Here is a 12,533-nt window from a genome sequence, read left to right on the forward strand (position 1 = left end):
CGTTAGTTCTAAAAGGTCTTGTAGGTCTTCATAGAACCGTTCAACTTCAGCTTCTTCAGGGTTACTGGTTGGGGCATAGGCTTGGATTACTGTGATATTGAATGGTATGCCTTGAAGCTGAAACTCCAGTACTTTGGCTACCTCATGCAAAGAGTTGACTCATTGGAAAAGACTTTGATGCTGGGAGGGATTGGGGGCAGGAGGAGAAAGGGATGACAGACGATGAAATGGCTGGATGGCATCACTGACTCAATGGATGTGAGTCTGAGTGAACTCCAGGAGTTGGTGATGGACAGGGAGGCCTGGGGTGCTGTGATTCATGGGGTCGCAAAGAGTCGGACACGACTGAGTGACTGAACTGAACTGAAAGTTCGTTCCAGCTAGCAATCTTTACAACATGCAGCCATTTTAATTTAATATGTTTCCTGTAAGATTTCTCAGCCATTCCATTCTGAATGCTTGTCAACATCCCATCTAAATTGTGGCCCTTAGCACTGAAATTATATCGAAGATGTAGACTGAGGAGCATAGAATGTATAAACAGGCAACTTGCAGTTATTCAGTGGCCTATTTGTGTCCAACTCTTTGCGACCCCATGGACTGAAGCACGCCAGGCCTCTCTTTCCCTCATTATCTCCCGAAGTTTGCCCAAGTTCATGTCCATTGCATTGGTGACACCATCCAGCCATCTCATCCTCTGACACCTTCTTCTCCATCTACCCTCAATCTTCCCCAGCATCAGGGACTTTTCCAATTAGTCAGCTCTTCAAATCAGATGACCAAAATACTGGAATTTCAGCTTCAGCATCAGTCCTTCCAATGAGTACTCAGGGTTGATTTCCCTTAAGATTGACTGATTTGATCTCCTTTCTGTCCAAGGGACCCTCAGAAGTCTTCTGTAGCACCACAGTTTGAAGTCATCCATTCTTCGACACTTTGCCTTCTTTACTATCCAGCTCTCACAACTGTACGTGACCACTGGGAAGACCATTGCCTTGACTATACTGACCTTTGTCAGCAGAGTAATGTCTCTGATTTTCAACACACTGTTTAGGTTTGTCATAGCTTTCATGCCAGGAGGCAAATATCTTCTGATTTCATAGCTACAATCACCATCTGCAGTGATTTTAGAGCCCAAGAAGAGGAAATCTGTCAGTCAGTTCAGTTCAGTTCACTTGCTGAGTTGTGTCTGATTCTTTGCAACCCCATGGACTGCAGCAGGCCAGACTTCCCTGTCCATCACCAACTCCCAGAGCCTGCTCAAACTCATGTCCATCGATTCAGTGATCCCATCCAAGCACCTCATCCTCCATTGTCCCCTTCTCCTTCTGTCTTCAATCTTTCCCAGCATCAGAGTCTTTTCCAGTAAGTCAGTTCTTCGGCCATCAGGTGGCCAAAGTCAAAGGCTTTGGCGAAGTCAATAAAGCAGAAGTAGATGTTTTTCAGGAATTCACTTGCTTTTTTTATGATCCAATGGATTTTGGCAATTTTATCTCGGTTTCCTCTACCTTTTCTAAATCCAGCTTGAACATCTGGAAGTTCATGGTTCACATACTATTGAAGCCTAGCTTGGGGAATATTGAGCAATATTTTGCTAGCGTTTGAGATGAGTGCAGTTTCGCGGTAGTTTGAACATTCTTTTGCATTGCCTTTCTTAGGGACTGGAATGAAAACTGACCTTTTCCAGGGTGTGGCCACTGCTGAGTCTTCCAAATTTGCTGGCATATTGAGTGCAGCACTTTCACAGCATCATCTTTTAGGATTTGAAATAACTCAGCTGAAATTCCATCACCTCCACTTGCTTTGTTCATAGTGATGCTTCCTAAGACCAACTTGAGTTTGCATTCCAGGATATCTGGTTCTAGGTGAGTGATCACACCCTTATCTAGGTCATTAAGATATTTTTTGTATAGTTCTGTGTATTCTTGCCATCTTTTCTTACTATCTTCTGCTTCTGTTAGGTTCATACCATTTCTGTCTTTTATTGTGCCCATCTTTGCATTAAGTGTTCCTTTGGTATCTCTCATTTTCTTGAAGAAATCTATAGTCTTTCCCATTCTGTTGTTTTCCTCTATTTCTTTGCATTGATCACTGAGGATCAATGCTTTCTTATCTCTCCTTGCTATTCTTTGGAACTCTGTATTTGATGGGTATATCTTTCCTTTTCTCCTTTGCCTTTAGCTTCTCTTTTTTTCTCAGGTGTTCTCAGAGAACCATTTTGCCTTTTTGTATTTCTTTTTATTGGGGATGGTCTTGATTCTTCAGGAGCTCTGTCTATCAGATCTAATCCCTTGAATCTGTTTGTCACTTCCACTGTATAATCGTAAGGGATTTGATTTAGGTCATACCTGAATGGTCTAGTGGTTTTCCCTATTTTCTTCAATTTAAGTCTGAATTTTGCAATATGGAGTTCTTGGTCTGAGCCACAATCAGCTCCTGGTCTTGTTTTTGCTGACTGTATAGAGCTTCTCCATCTATATTCTCCATCATCAGAATATATCAATCTGATTTTGGTATTGACCATCTGGTGATGTCCATTTGTAGAGTCTTCTCTTGTGTTGTTCGAAGAGGGTGTTTGCTATGACCAGTGTGTTCTCTTGGAAAACTGTTAGCCTTTGTCCTGCTTCATTTTGTATTCTAAGGCCAAACCTGCTGGTGCTCCAGGTATCTCTTGACTTCCTACTTTTGCATTCAAAAGATGAGAAGGACATCTTTTTTGGATATTAGTTCTAGAAGGTCTTTTAGGTCATCATAGAACCATTCAACTTCAACTTCTTCAGCATTACTGATTGGGGCATAGACTTGGATTATTGTTATATTGAATGGTTTTCTTGGAAATGAACAGAGATCATTCTTTTTTTTTTTTTTTTTTTTTGAGATTGCACCCAAGTACTGCATATCAGACTCTTGTTGACTATGAGGGCTTCTCCATTTCTTCCAAGCGATTCTTGCTCACATTAATAGATAGAATGATCATCTGAATTAAACTTGCCCATCCCAGTTCATTTTAGTTCACTCATTTCTGAAATGTCAGTGTTCACTCTTGCCATCTCCTGTTTGATCACTTCCAATTTACTTTTATTCATGGACCTAACATTCCAGCTTCCTATACAATATTGTTCTTTACACCATTGGACTTTACTTCCATCACCAATTACATCCGCAACTGGGTGTTGTTCTTGCTTTGGTTCTGCCTCTTCTTTCTTTCTGGAGTTATTTCTCCACTTTTCTCTAGTGGCAGATGGGCATCTATGGACCTGGGGAGTTCATCTTTCATACTGTTCATGGGGTTCTCAAGGCAAGAATACCAAGTGTTTTGCCATTCCCTTCTCCAGTGGACCACGTTTTGTCAGAATTGTCCACCATGACCTGTCTGTTTGGGTGGCCCTACATGGCATGGCTCATAGTTTCATTGAATTAGACAAGGCTGTGATCCATGTGATTAGTTTTCTATGATTGTGGTTTTCATCCTGTCTGCCCTTATCCTGTATGGATAAGGATAAGGGGCTTATGGAATCTCTCACTACTTCCACCTTTTCTGTCTCTATTTGCCACGAAGTAGTGGGGCTGGATGCCATCATCTTAGGTTTTTTTTTTTTAGTTTTAAGCCGCCTCTTTCACTCTCCTCCTTCACCCTCATGAAGAGGCTATTTAGTTCCTCTTTGCTTTCTGCCATCAGAGTGGTATCATCCACATATCTGAGGTTGTTGATGTTTCTCCTGCCTATCTTGATTCCAGCTTATAATTCATGATGTGCTCAGTGTGTAGATTAAATGAACAGGGTGACAGCAGACAGCCCTGTCGTATTCCTTTCTCATTCTTGAACCTATCAGTTATTCCATATGGGTCCTAACTGTTGCTTCTTGACCCGCATATTGGTTTCTCAGGAGACAGGTAAGATGATCTGGTATTCACATCCCTTTAATAGCTTTCCACAGTGTATTATGATCCACACAGTCAAAGGCTTTGGTGTAGTCAGTGAAACAGAGATAGATGTTTTTCTGGAATTTCCTAGCTTTCTCTATGATCCAATGAATGTTGGCAATTTGATCTCTGGTTCCTCTTCCTTTTGTAAACCCAGCTTGGACATCTGGAAGTTCTTGGTTCACATAATGCTGAAGCCTAGCATGCATGATTTTAAGCATGACTTTACTAGTATAAGAAGTGAGTTAAATTGTCTGATGATCAGCATATTCTTTAGTACTACCTTTCTTGGGAATTGAGATGAGGATTTATCTTTTCCAGTCCTGTGGCCACTGCTGGGTCTTCCAGATTTGCTGACATATTGAATGCAACACTTTGATGGCATCATCCTTTAAGGTTTGAATAGTTCTGCTGGAATTCCATCACATCCACTAACTTTATTAACATCAGTGTTTCCTAAGGCCCACTTGGCTCTCCAGAATGTCTGGCATTGGGTGGCTGACCACACCATTGTTTAATCTGGTTCATTTGGATCTTTTTTGTAGAGTTCTTCCATGTATTCTTTCCATCTCTTCTTGATCTCTTCAGCATCTACTAGGTCTCTACCGTTTATGTCCTTTATTGTGCCCGTTTTTCAGCAAAATGTTCCCTTGATATCTCCAATATTCCTGAAGAGATCTCTAGTTTTTCCCCTTCTGTTCTCTTCTAGTTTTATACTCTGTTCATCAAGAGGGCTTCTTGTCTCTCCTTGCTATTTTTTGGAAATAATGCCTTTAGTTGGATATATGTTCACCTTTCTTCCTTGGCTTTTCCCTTCTCTTCTTTCTTTCAGTTTCAGTTCAGTCACTCAGTTGTGTCCGACTCTTTGCTGCTGCTAAGTCGCTTCAGTCGTGTTCGACTCTGTGCAACGCCATAGACGGCAGCCCACCAGGCTCCTCGTCCCTGGGATTCTCCAGGCAAGAACACTGGAGTGGGTTGCCATTTCCTTCTCCAGTGCAGGAAAGTGAAAAGTGAAAGTGAAGTCGCTCAGTCGTGTCCGACTCTTTGCGACCCCATAAATTGCAGCATACCAGGCCTCCCTGTCCATCACCAACTCCCAGAGTTCACCCAAACTCATGTCCATCAAGTCGGTGATGCCATCCAGCCATCTCATCCTCTGTCATCCCCTTCTCCTCCTGCTCCCAATCCCTCCCAGCATCAGAGTCTTTTCTAATGAGTCAACTCTTCACATGAGGTGGCCAAAGTACTGGAGTTTCAGCCTCAGCATCAGTCCTTCCAAAGACACCCAGGGCTGATCTCCTTTAGAATGGACTGGTTGGATATCCTTGCAGTCCAAGGGACTCTCAAGAGTCTTCTCCAACCCACAGGTCAAAACCCTCAATTCTTCGGTGCTCAGCTGTCTTCACAGTCCAACTCTCGCATCCATACATGACCACTGGAAAAACCATAGCCTTGACTAGACAGACCTTTGTTGGCAAAGTAATGTCTCTGCTTTTCAATATGCTATCTAGGTTGGTCATAACTTTCCTTCCAAGGAGTAAGCGTCTTTTAATTTCATGGCTGCAGTCACCATCTGCAGTGATTTTGGAGCCCCAAAAAACAAAGTCTGACTCTGTTTCCACTGTTTCCCCATATATTTGCCATGACGTGATCGGACCAGATGCCATGATCTTCGTTTTCTGAATGTTGAGCTTTAAGCCAACTTTTTCACTCTCCTCTTTCACTTTCATCAAGAGGCTTTTTAGTTCCTCTTCACTTTCTGCCGTAAGGTTGGTATCATCTGCGTATCTGAGGTTATTGATATTTCTCCTGGCAATCTTGATTCCAGCTTGTGCTTCTTCCAGCCCAGTGTTTCTCATGATGTACTCTGTATAGAAGTTAAATTAGCAGGGTGACAATAATTAGCCTTGACATACTCCTTTTCCTATTTGGAACCAGTCTGTTGTTCCATGTCCAGTTCTAACTGTTGCTTCCCGATGTGCATATAGGTTTCTCAAGAGGCAGGTCAGGTGGTCTGGTGTTCCCATCTCTTTCAGAATTTTCCACAGTTTATTGTGATCCACACATTCAAAGGCTTTGGCATAGTCAAGAAGGCAGAAATAGATGTTTTTCTGGAACTCTCTTGCTTTTTCGGTGATCCAGTGGATGTTGGCAATTTAATCTCTGGTTCCTCTGCCTTTTCTAAAACCAGCTTGACCATCTTGAAGTTCATGGTTCATGTATTGCTGAAGCCTGTCTTGGAGAGTTTTGAGTATTACTTTACTAGCGTGTGAGATGAGTGCAATTGTGCGGTAGTTTGAGCATTCTTTGGCATTGCCTTTCTTTGGGATTGGAATGAAAACTGACCTTTTCCAGTCCTGTGGCCACTGCTGAGTTTTCCAAATTTGCTGGCAAATTGAGTGCAGGACTTTCACAGCATCATCTTTCAGGGTTTGAAATAGCTCAACTGGAATTCCATCACCTCCCCTAAATTTGTTCATAGTGATGCTTTCTAAGGCCCACTTGACTTCACATTCCAGGGTAATCTGACAGAATGTGGTCTACTGGAGAAGGGAATGGCAAACCACTTCAGTATTCTTGCCCTGAGAACCCCATGAACAGTATGAAAAGGCAAAATGATAGGATACTGAAAGAGGAACTCCCCAGGTCAGTAGGTGCCCAATATGCTACTGAGATCAGTGGAGAACTGAAGGGATGGAGCCAAAGCAAAAACAATACCCAGTTGTGGATGTGACTGGTGATGCTGTAGAGAGCAATATTGCATAGGAACCTGGAATGTTAGGTCCATGAATCAAGGCAAATTGAAAGTGCTCAAACAGGAGATGGCAAGAGTGAACGTCGACATTCTAGGAATCAGCGAACTAAAATGGACTGGAATGGGTGAATTGAACTCAGATGACCATTGTATCTATTACTGCGGGCAGGAATCCCTCAGAAGAAATGGAGTAGCCATCATGGTCAACAAAAGAGTCTGAAATGCAGTACTTGGATGCAATCTCAAAAACAACAGAATGATCTCTGTTCGTTTCCAAGGCAAGCCATTCAATATCATAGTAATCCAAGTCTATGCCCCAACCAGTAACCCTGAAGAAGCTGAAGTTGAACGGTTCTATGAAGACCTACAAGACCTTTTAGAACTAACACCCAAAAAAGATGTCCTTTTCATTATAGGGGACTGGAATGCAAAAGTAGAAGTCAAGAAACACCTGGAGGAACAGGCAAATTTGGCTTTGGAATACGGAATGAAGCAGGGCAAAGACTAATAGAGTTTTGCCAAGAAAATGCACTGGTCATAGCAAACACCCTCTTCCAACAACACAAGAGAAGACTCTACACATGGACATCACCAGATGGTCAACACCGAAATCAGATTGATTATATTCTTTGCAGCCAAAGATGGAGAAGCTCTATACAGTCAACAAAAACAAGACCAGGAGCTGACTGTGGCTCAGATCATGAGCTCTTTATTGCCAAATTCAGACTTAAATTGAAGAAAGCAAGGAAAACCACTAGACCATTCAGGTATGACCTAAATCAAATCCCTTATGATTATACAGTGGAAGTGAAAAATTTAATACAAAGGTAGGCAAATTTTTGTTACAGGTGTTTTGGAAGGCATTTTGATACTTAAAAAAATGCCTTAGATTATTGACTCTCAGAGTTGGAAGGTCATTTAATCTAACCACTTACTTGAATCTTCTTGCTTAAAAAAAAAAAAAAAAAAGGATGGGGATTAAAAGGAGAAATGGGTGTGGTTTAGAGACAGCTTTAAGCAGGATTTAAAAATTCAGCTTGAAAGCTTTTAAAGTCTAATTATGCAGGGAGGTGGCAGTGTTTTTATTTGCTGTTTACCTTTGATCTATAACCTATTTTTGATAGAGAAGGGACATGCTCTGCGAAAATGTTTATGATTTCTTCATTCGATGTCAAGATACTTGTTTGAAGTTGCCTTGTAATTTAGAGGTTTTTCTTTTTGTAACTAATACTAATGCCTTGCTTTTGGTACTAGATTAATAGCAAGTTAGTCTGGATTTGGTGACTACTTTTGAATGTATAAATGATATAGTGAATTTTAGAAATAGCTTTATTGTTCTGGGACAAATTAGACATGTTAAGGATTTAAAAAAATCTAAATAACACCAGCTCATAAGAATAAAAAAGCAAAAATAATCCTAGATCTCACTCAGTGTTAACCTTTTTGTTAAATAGTATTTCACTTTCTGTGCGTGTGTACATATATACATACATATTTGATTTTCTAGTAATATAAATTGGCTCTTATTACACGTTACCTTTTTTTATTCAACAATATTTTGTGACCATCTTTTTGTATCAATACAGATCTAAAAAATAATTTTTAATGAGTACAGAGTAGTGTTATATATATGTACCATAATTTATTTATGCAGGTAATAGGTTATTTCCAGTTTTGGGTTGTTAGAAAATGGTGTAATGAACATGCATATTACATGTATATGTCTTTTAACATTTTTGTGTTTAGTTCCTTAGGATAATTTTTGGAAGTAGCCTTGCAAACTCAGAGGCTATTGATGTTAAAATTATTAATAGTCTATCAAATTACCATTCAGTAAAGTTGTACCCAATTTATAATACATGAAAGTGATTTTTTCCCCATCCTCACAAATGCTAATTTTTCCCAGTTTATAAGATATTTTGCCAATATTGTAGGTGAAAATATTTTATTTATAGTTAGTTGATTTTTAGGGAGACTGTACATATTTTTGTTATTAAACATTACATTTCTTCAGTTGTAGATTTCCTTTTTATATTCGTTGTACATTTTTATATTGAAGTGTTTGTAGCCATGTACTTTTTACTTAGTAAATTAAGAAAGTGAAAAGGATTTGATAGCCAGATAATATGCAGAATGTCAGCTTCATGGTCAGATATAGTAGTCTGTTGTCCAGGTCGGATTATTGTTTGGAAAATCTTCTGGGACAAAGGCCATGATTAAAAAAATATGTTCAGTTCAGTTCAGTTGTTCAGTCATGTCCGACTCTTTGTGACCCAATGGACTGCAGCACGCCAGGCTTCCCTGTCCATCACCAACTCCCAGAGCTTACTCAAACTCACGTCCATCCAGTCGGTGATGCCATCCAACCATCTCATCCTCTGTTGTCCCCTTCTCCTCCTGCTTTCAATCTTTCCCAGCATCAGGGTCTTTTCAAATGAGTCAGTTCTTTGCATCAGATAGGCAAAGTATTGGAGCTTCAGCTTGAGCATCAGTCCTTCCAGTGATTATTCAGGACTGATTTCCTTTAGGATGGACTGGCTGGATCTCCTTGCAGTCCAAGGGACTCTCAAGAGTCTTCTCCAACCCACACCTCAAAACCATCAATTCTTCGGTGCTCAGCTTTCTTCACAGTCCAACTCTTGCATCCATACATGACCACTGGAAAAACCATAGCTTTTTAAAAAAAATTTTATTGTATTATTTAACTTTACAATATTGTATTAGTTTTGCCATATATCAACATGAATTCGCCACAGGTATACACATGTTGCCCATCCTGAACCCTCCTCCCTCCCCCCTCCCCGTAGAGGGACCTTTGTTGGCAAAGTAATGTCTCTGCCTTTTAATTTGCTGTCTAGGTTGGTCATAACTTTTCTTCCAAGGAGCAAGCATGTTTTAATTTCATTACTGCAGTCACCATCTGTAGTAATTTTGGGGCCGCCCAAAATAAACTCTGTCACTGTTTCCATTGTTTCCCCATCTATTTGCCATAAAGTGATGGGGCCAGATGCCATGGTCTTAGTTTTCTGAATGTTGAGTTTTTAAGCAACTTTTTCACTCTCCTCTTTCACTTTCATCAAGAGGCTCGTTATTTCTTCATTTTCTGCCATAGGGTTGGTGTCTTCTGCATATCTGAGGTTATTGATATTTCTCCCAGCAATCTTGATTCCAGCTTGTGTTTCATCCAGCCCAGCTTTTCTCATGGTCCAAATAAGTTAAATAAGCATGGTGACAATATACAGCCTTGACATACTCCTTTACTGATTTGGAACCAATCTGTTGTTCCATGTCCAGTTCTAACTGTTGCTTCTTTACCTGCATACAGATTTCTCAGGAGGGAGGTCAGGTGGTCTGGTGTTCCCATCTGTTGAAGAATTTTCCACAGTTTGTTGTGATTCACACAGTCAAAGGCTTTGGCATAGTCAATAAAGCAGAAGTAGATGTTTTTCTGGAACTCTCTTGCTTTTTCAATGATCTAGAGGGTGTTGGCAATTTGATCTCTGGTTCCTCTGCCTTTCCTAAAACCAGCTCAAATGTCTGGAAGCTCACGGTTCATTTACTGTTGAAGCCTGCCTTGGAGAATTTGAGCATTACTTTGCTAGTGTGTGAGACGAGCAAAATTGTGCAGTAATTTGAACATTTATTGGCATTGCTTTTCTTTGGGATTGCAATGAAAACTGACCTTTTTCCAGTCCTGTGGCCACTGCTGAGTTTTCCAAATTTGCTGGCATATTAAATGCAGCACTTTCATAGCATCATCTTTTGTGATTTGGAATAGCTCAATAGGAATTCCATCACCTCCTCTAGCTTTGTTCATTGTGATGCTTCCTGAGGCCCACTTGACTTCACATTCCAGGATGTCTGGCTCTAGGTGAGTGATCACAGCATCGTGGTTATCTGGGTCAGGAAGATCTTTTTTGTATAGTTCTTCTATGTGTTTTTGCCACCCCTTCTTAATCTCTTCTGCTTCTGTTAGGTCCATACCATTTCTGTCCTTAATTGTGCCCATCTTTGCATGAAATGTTCCCTTTGCATCTCTAATTTCTTGAAGAGATCTGTAGTCTTTCCCATTCTATTGTTTTCTTCTATTTCTTTGCAGTATATTTATTTGTAAATTGAGGTGTAATTGACATATAGCATTGTATTAGTTTTAGTTGACAGTGTCATTTTGTTTATTTACAAAATTTGTGTTTGTATTGTCAAGTGCAATCTTTATCCATGATCAATATTTTCTGAATGCATGAATGAACTAGCAGAGGAATGGAATAATCCATGGTGATTGGGTGTTCTGAAGATTCATTTTACTAAAACATTGTGATTTTCCAGAACAGATGGTATTTCCATCTCTATCTTCTTACTTTTTTGCTGTTCCTCAGGACCAAAGTGGCCACTGGAAAAAAACTCTGGAAATGTTTTTTCAGCTTAAGCTAGTCTATTAATAGTTCTTAAATAAGTAGCTTACTTCAAATTGTGTACTAATTCTTGTGAGTTAATTCTTAATCCTTTGCTCATCATAAAATGTTGCTTATTTCTAAATTCTCTACAGAATAAAGTATGCTTTAAAGTCTATTTCTAAATTTTATTGGAGTATAGTTAATTTTCTTTCGTTTTTTTTTGTTAATTTTCAACGTTGTGTTAGTTTCCGTTGCACAGCAAAGTGATTCAGTTCTGTATATACGTTTATTCATTCTTCCTTAGATTCTTCTCTCATGTAGGTTGTCCCAGGATATTGAGGTGAATTTCCTGCACTATACAGTGTGTCCTTGTTGGTTATCTATCTTACACATAGTAGTGTGTGTGTGTTCAATCCAGGCTCCTGAGTTATCCCTTCCCCCTAGGAATCCCCTTTGGTAGCCCTAAATTTGTTCTCAAATCTGTAAGTCTGTTTCTGTTTTGTAAATAAGTTCATTTTATATTTGTAAAAATTAGATTTCACATATGAATGATCTCATATCGTATTTGTCTTTCTGTGACTTCCTTCACTTAGTATTTATTTTTATAAATGAACTTGGTAATTTTTGAAGTTTATACTTTTTAACTTGTTTGCTGCAAGATTCATGGTATAAATCAGTTGATAATGAAATTCATAGTTGCTTTTAAAATATGCAGCAAGACTAGATTGATATGACAAATGAGATTTATTGATTTCATATTGACTCATATTAAAGTATTGTTGTTTGTTCACTAAGTTGTGCCCGACTCTTTTGTGACCCCATGGACTGTGGCCTGCCTGGCTCCTCTGTCCATGGAATTTCCCAGGCAAGAATTCTGGAGTGGGTTGCCATTTCCTTTTCCAAGGGACCTTCCCAACCCCAGAGATTCAACCTACATCTCCTGCATTGGCAGGCAGGTTCTTTACCACTGAGCTACCAGGGAAGTCCATGTTACAATGTTATTTGTCCTAAATCTCTGCAATCTGACTTACTCTAAATTTAAAATATTTCCAGAGTTAGTAATCTTAACTACTAAAGAGTCCAGTGATTCAAAAAGCTAGACATGTCAGTCACAATATTTTATGGATGCATTTTATTTTGAGAAACGCTGGGCTGGATGAAGCACAAGCTGGAATCAAGATTGCTGGGAGAAATATCAATAACCTCAGATATGCAGATGACACCACCCTTATGGCAGAAAGTGAAGAAGAACTAAAGAGCCTCTTGATGAAACTGAAAGAGGAGAGTGAAAAAGTTGGCTTAAAGCTCAACATTCAGAAAATTAAGATCATGGCATCCAGTCCCATCATTTCATGGCAAATATATGGGGAAACAGTGGAAACAGTGGCTGACTTTATTTTTGGGGGCTCCAAAATCACTGCAGATGGTGATTGCAGCCATGAAATTAAAAGATGCTTACT

At 39.7% G+C, this 12,533-nt stretch overlaps 1 protein-coding gene across 9 annotated transcripts in view; it reads left to right on the top strand.

The window, feature by feature from the left end:
• SOX6 (SRY (sex determining region Y)-box 6) overlaps positions 1–12,533 on the top strand; it is a 722,502-nt gene that overhangs the window by 132,073 nt on the left and 577,896 nt on the right. Inside the window, exon 1 of one of the 9 annotated variants that reach the window (XM_010830552.1) lies at positions 7,418–7,446. The exons of the other annotated variants lie outside the window; for them this stretch is intronic. The gene's annotated coding sequence lies outside the window, so the exon portion shown is untranslated. Of the gene's footprint in view, positions 1–7,417; positions 7,447–12,533 lie in introns of those variants that run through there. 9 annotated transcript variants of the gene reach the window in all.

This window comes from Bison bison, unplaced genomic scaffold (genome assembly GCF_000754665.1).
Source record: "Bison bison bison isolate TAMUID 2011002044 unplaced genomic scaffold, Bison_UMD1.0 scf7180017864518, whole genome shotgun sequence".
NCBI classification, from domain to species: Eukaryota; Metazoa; Chordata; class Mammalia; order Artiodactyla; family Bovidae; genus Bison; species Bison bison.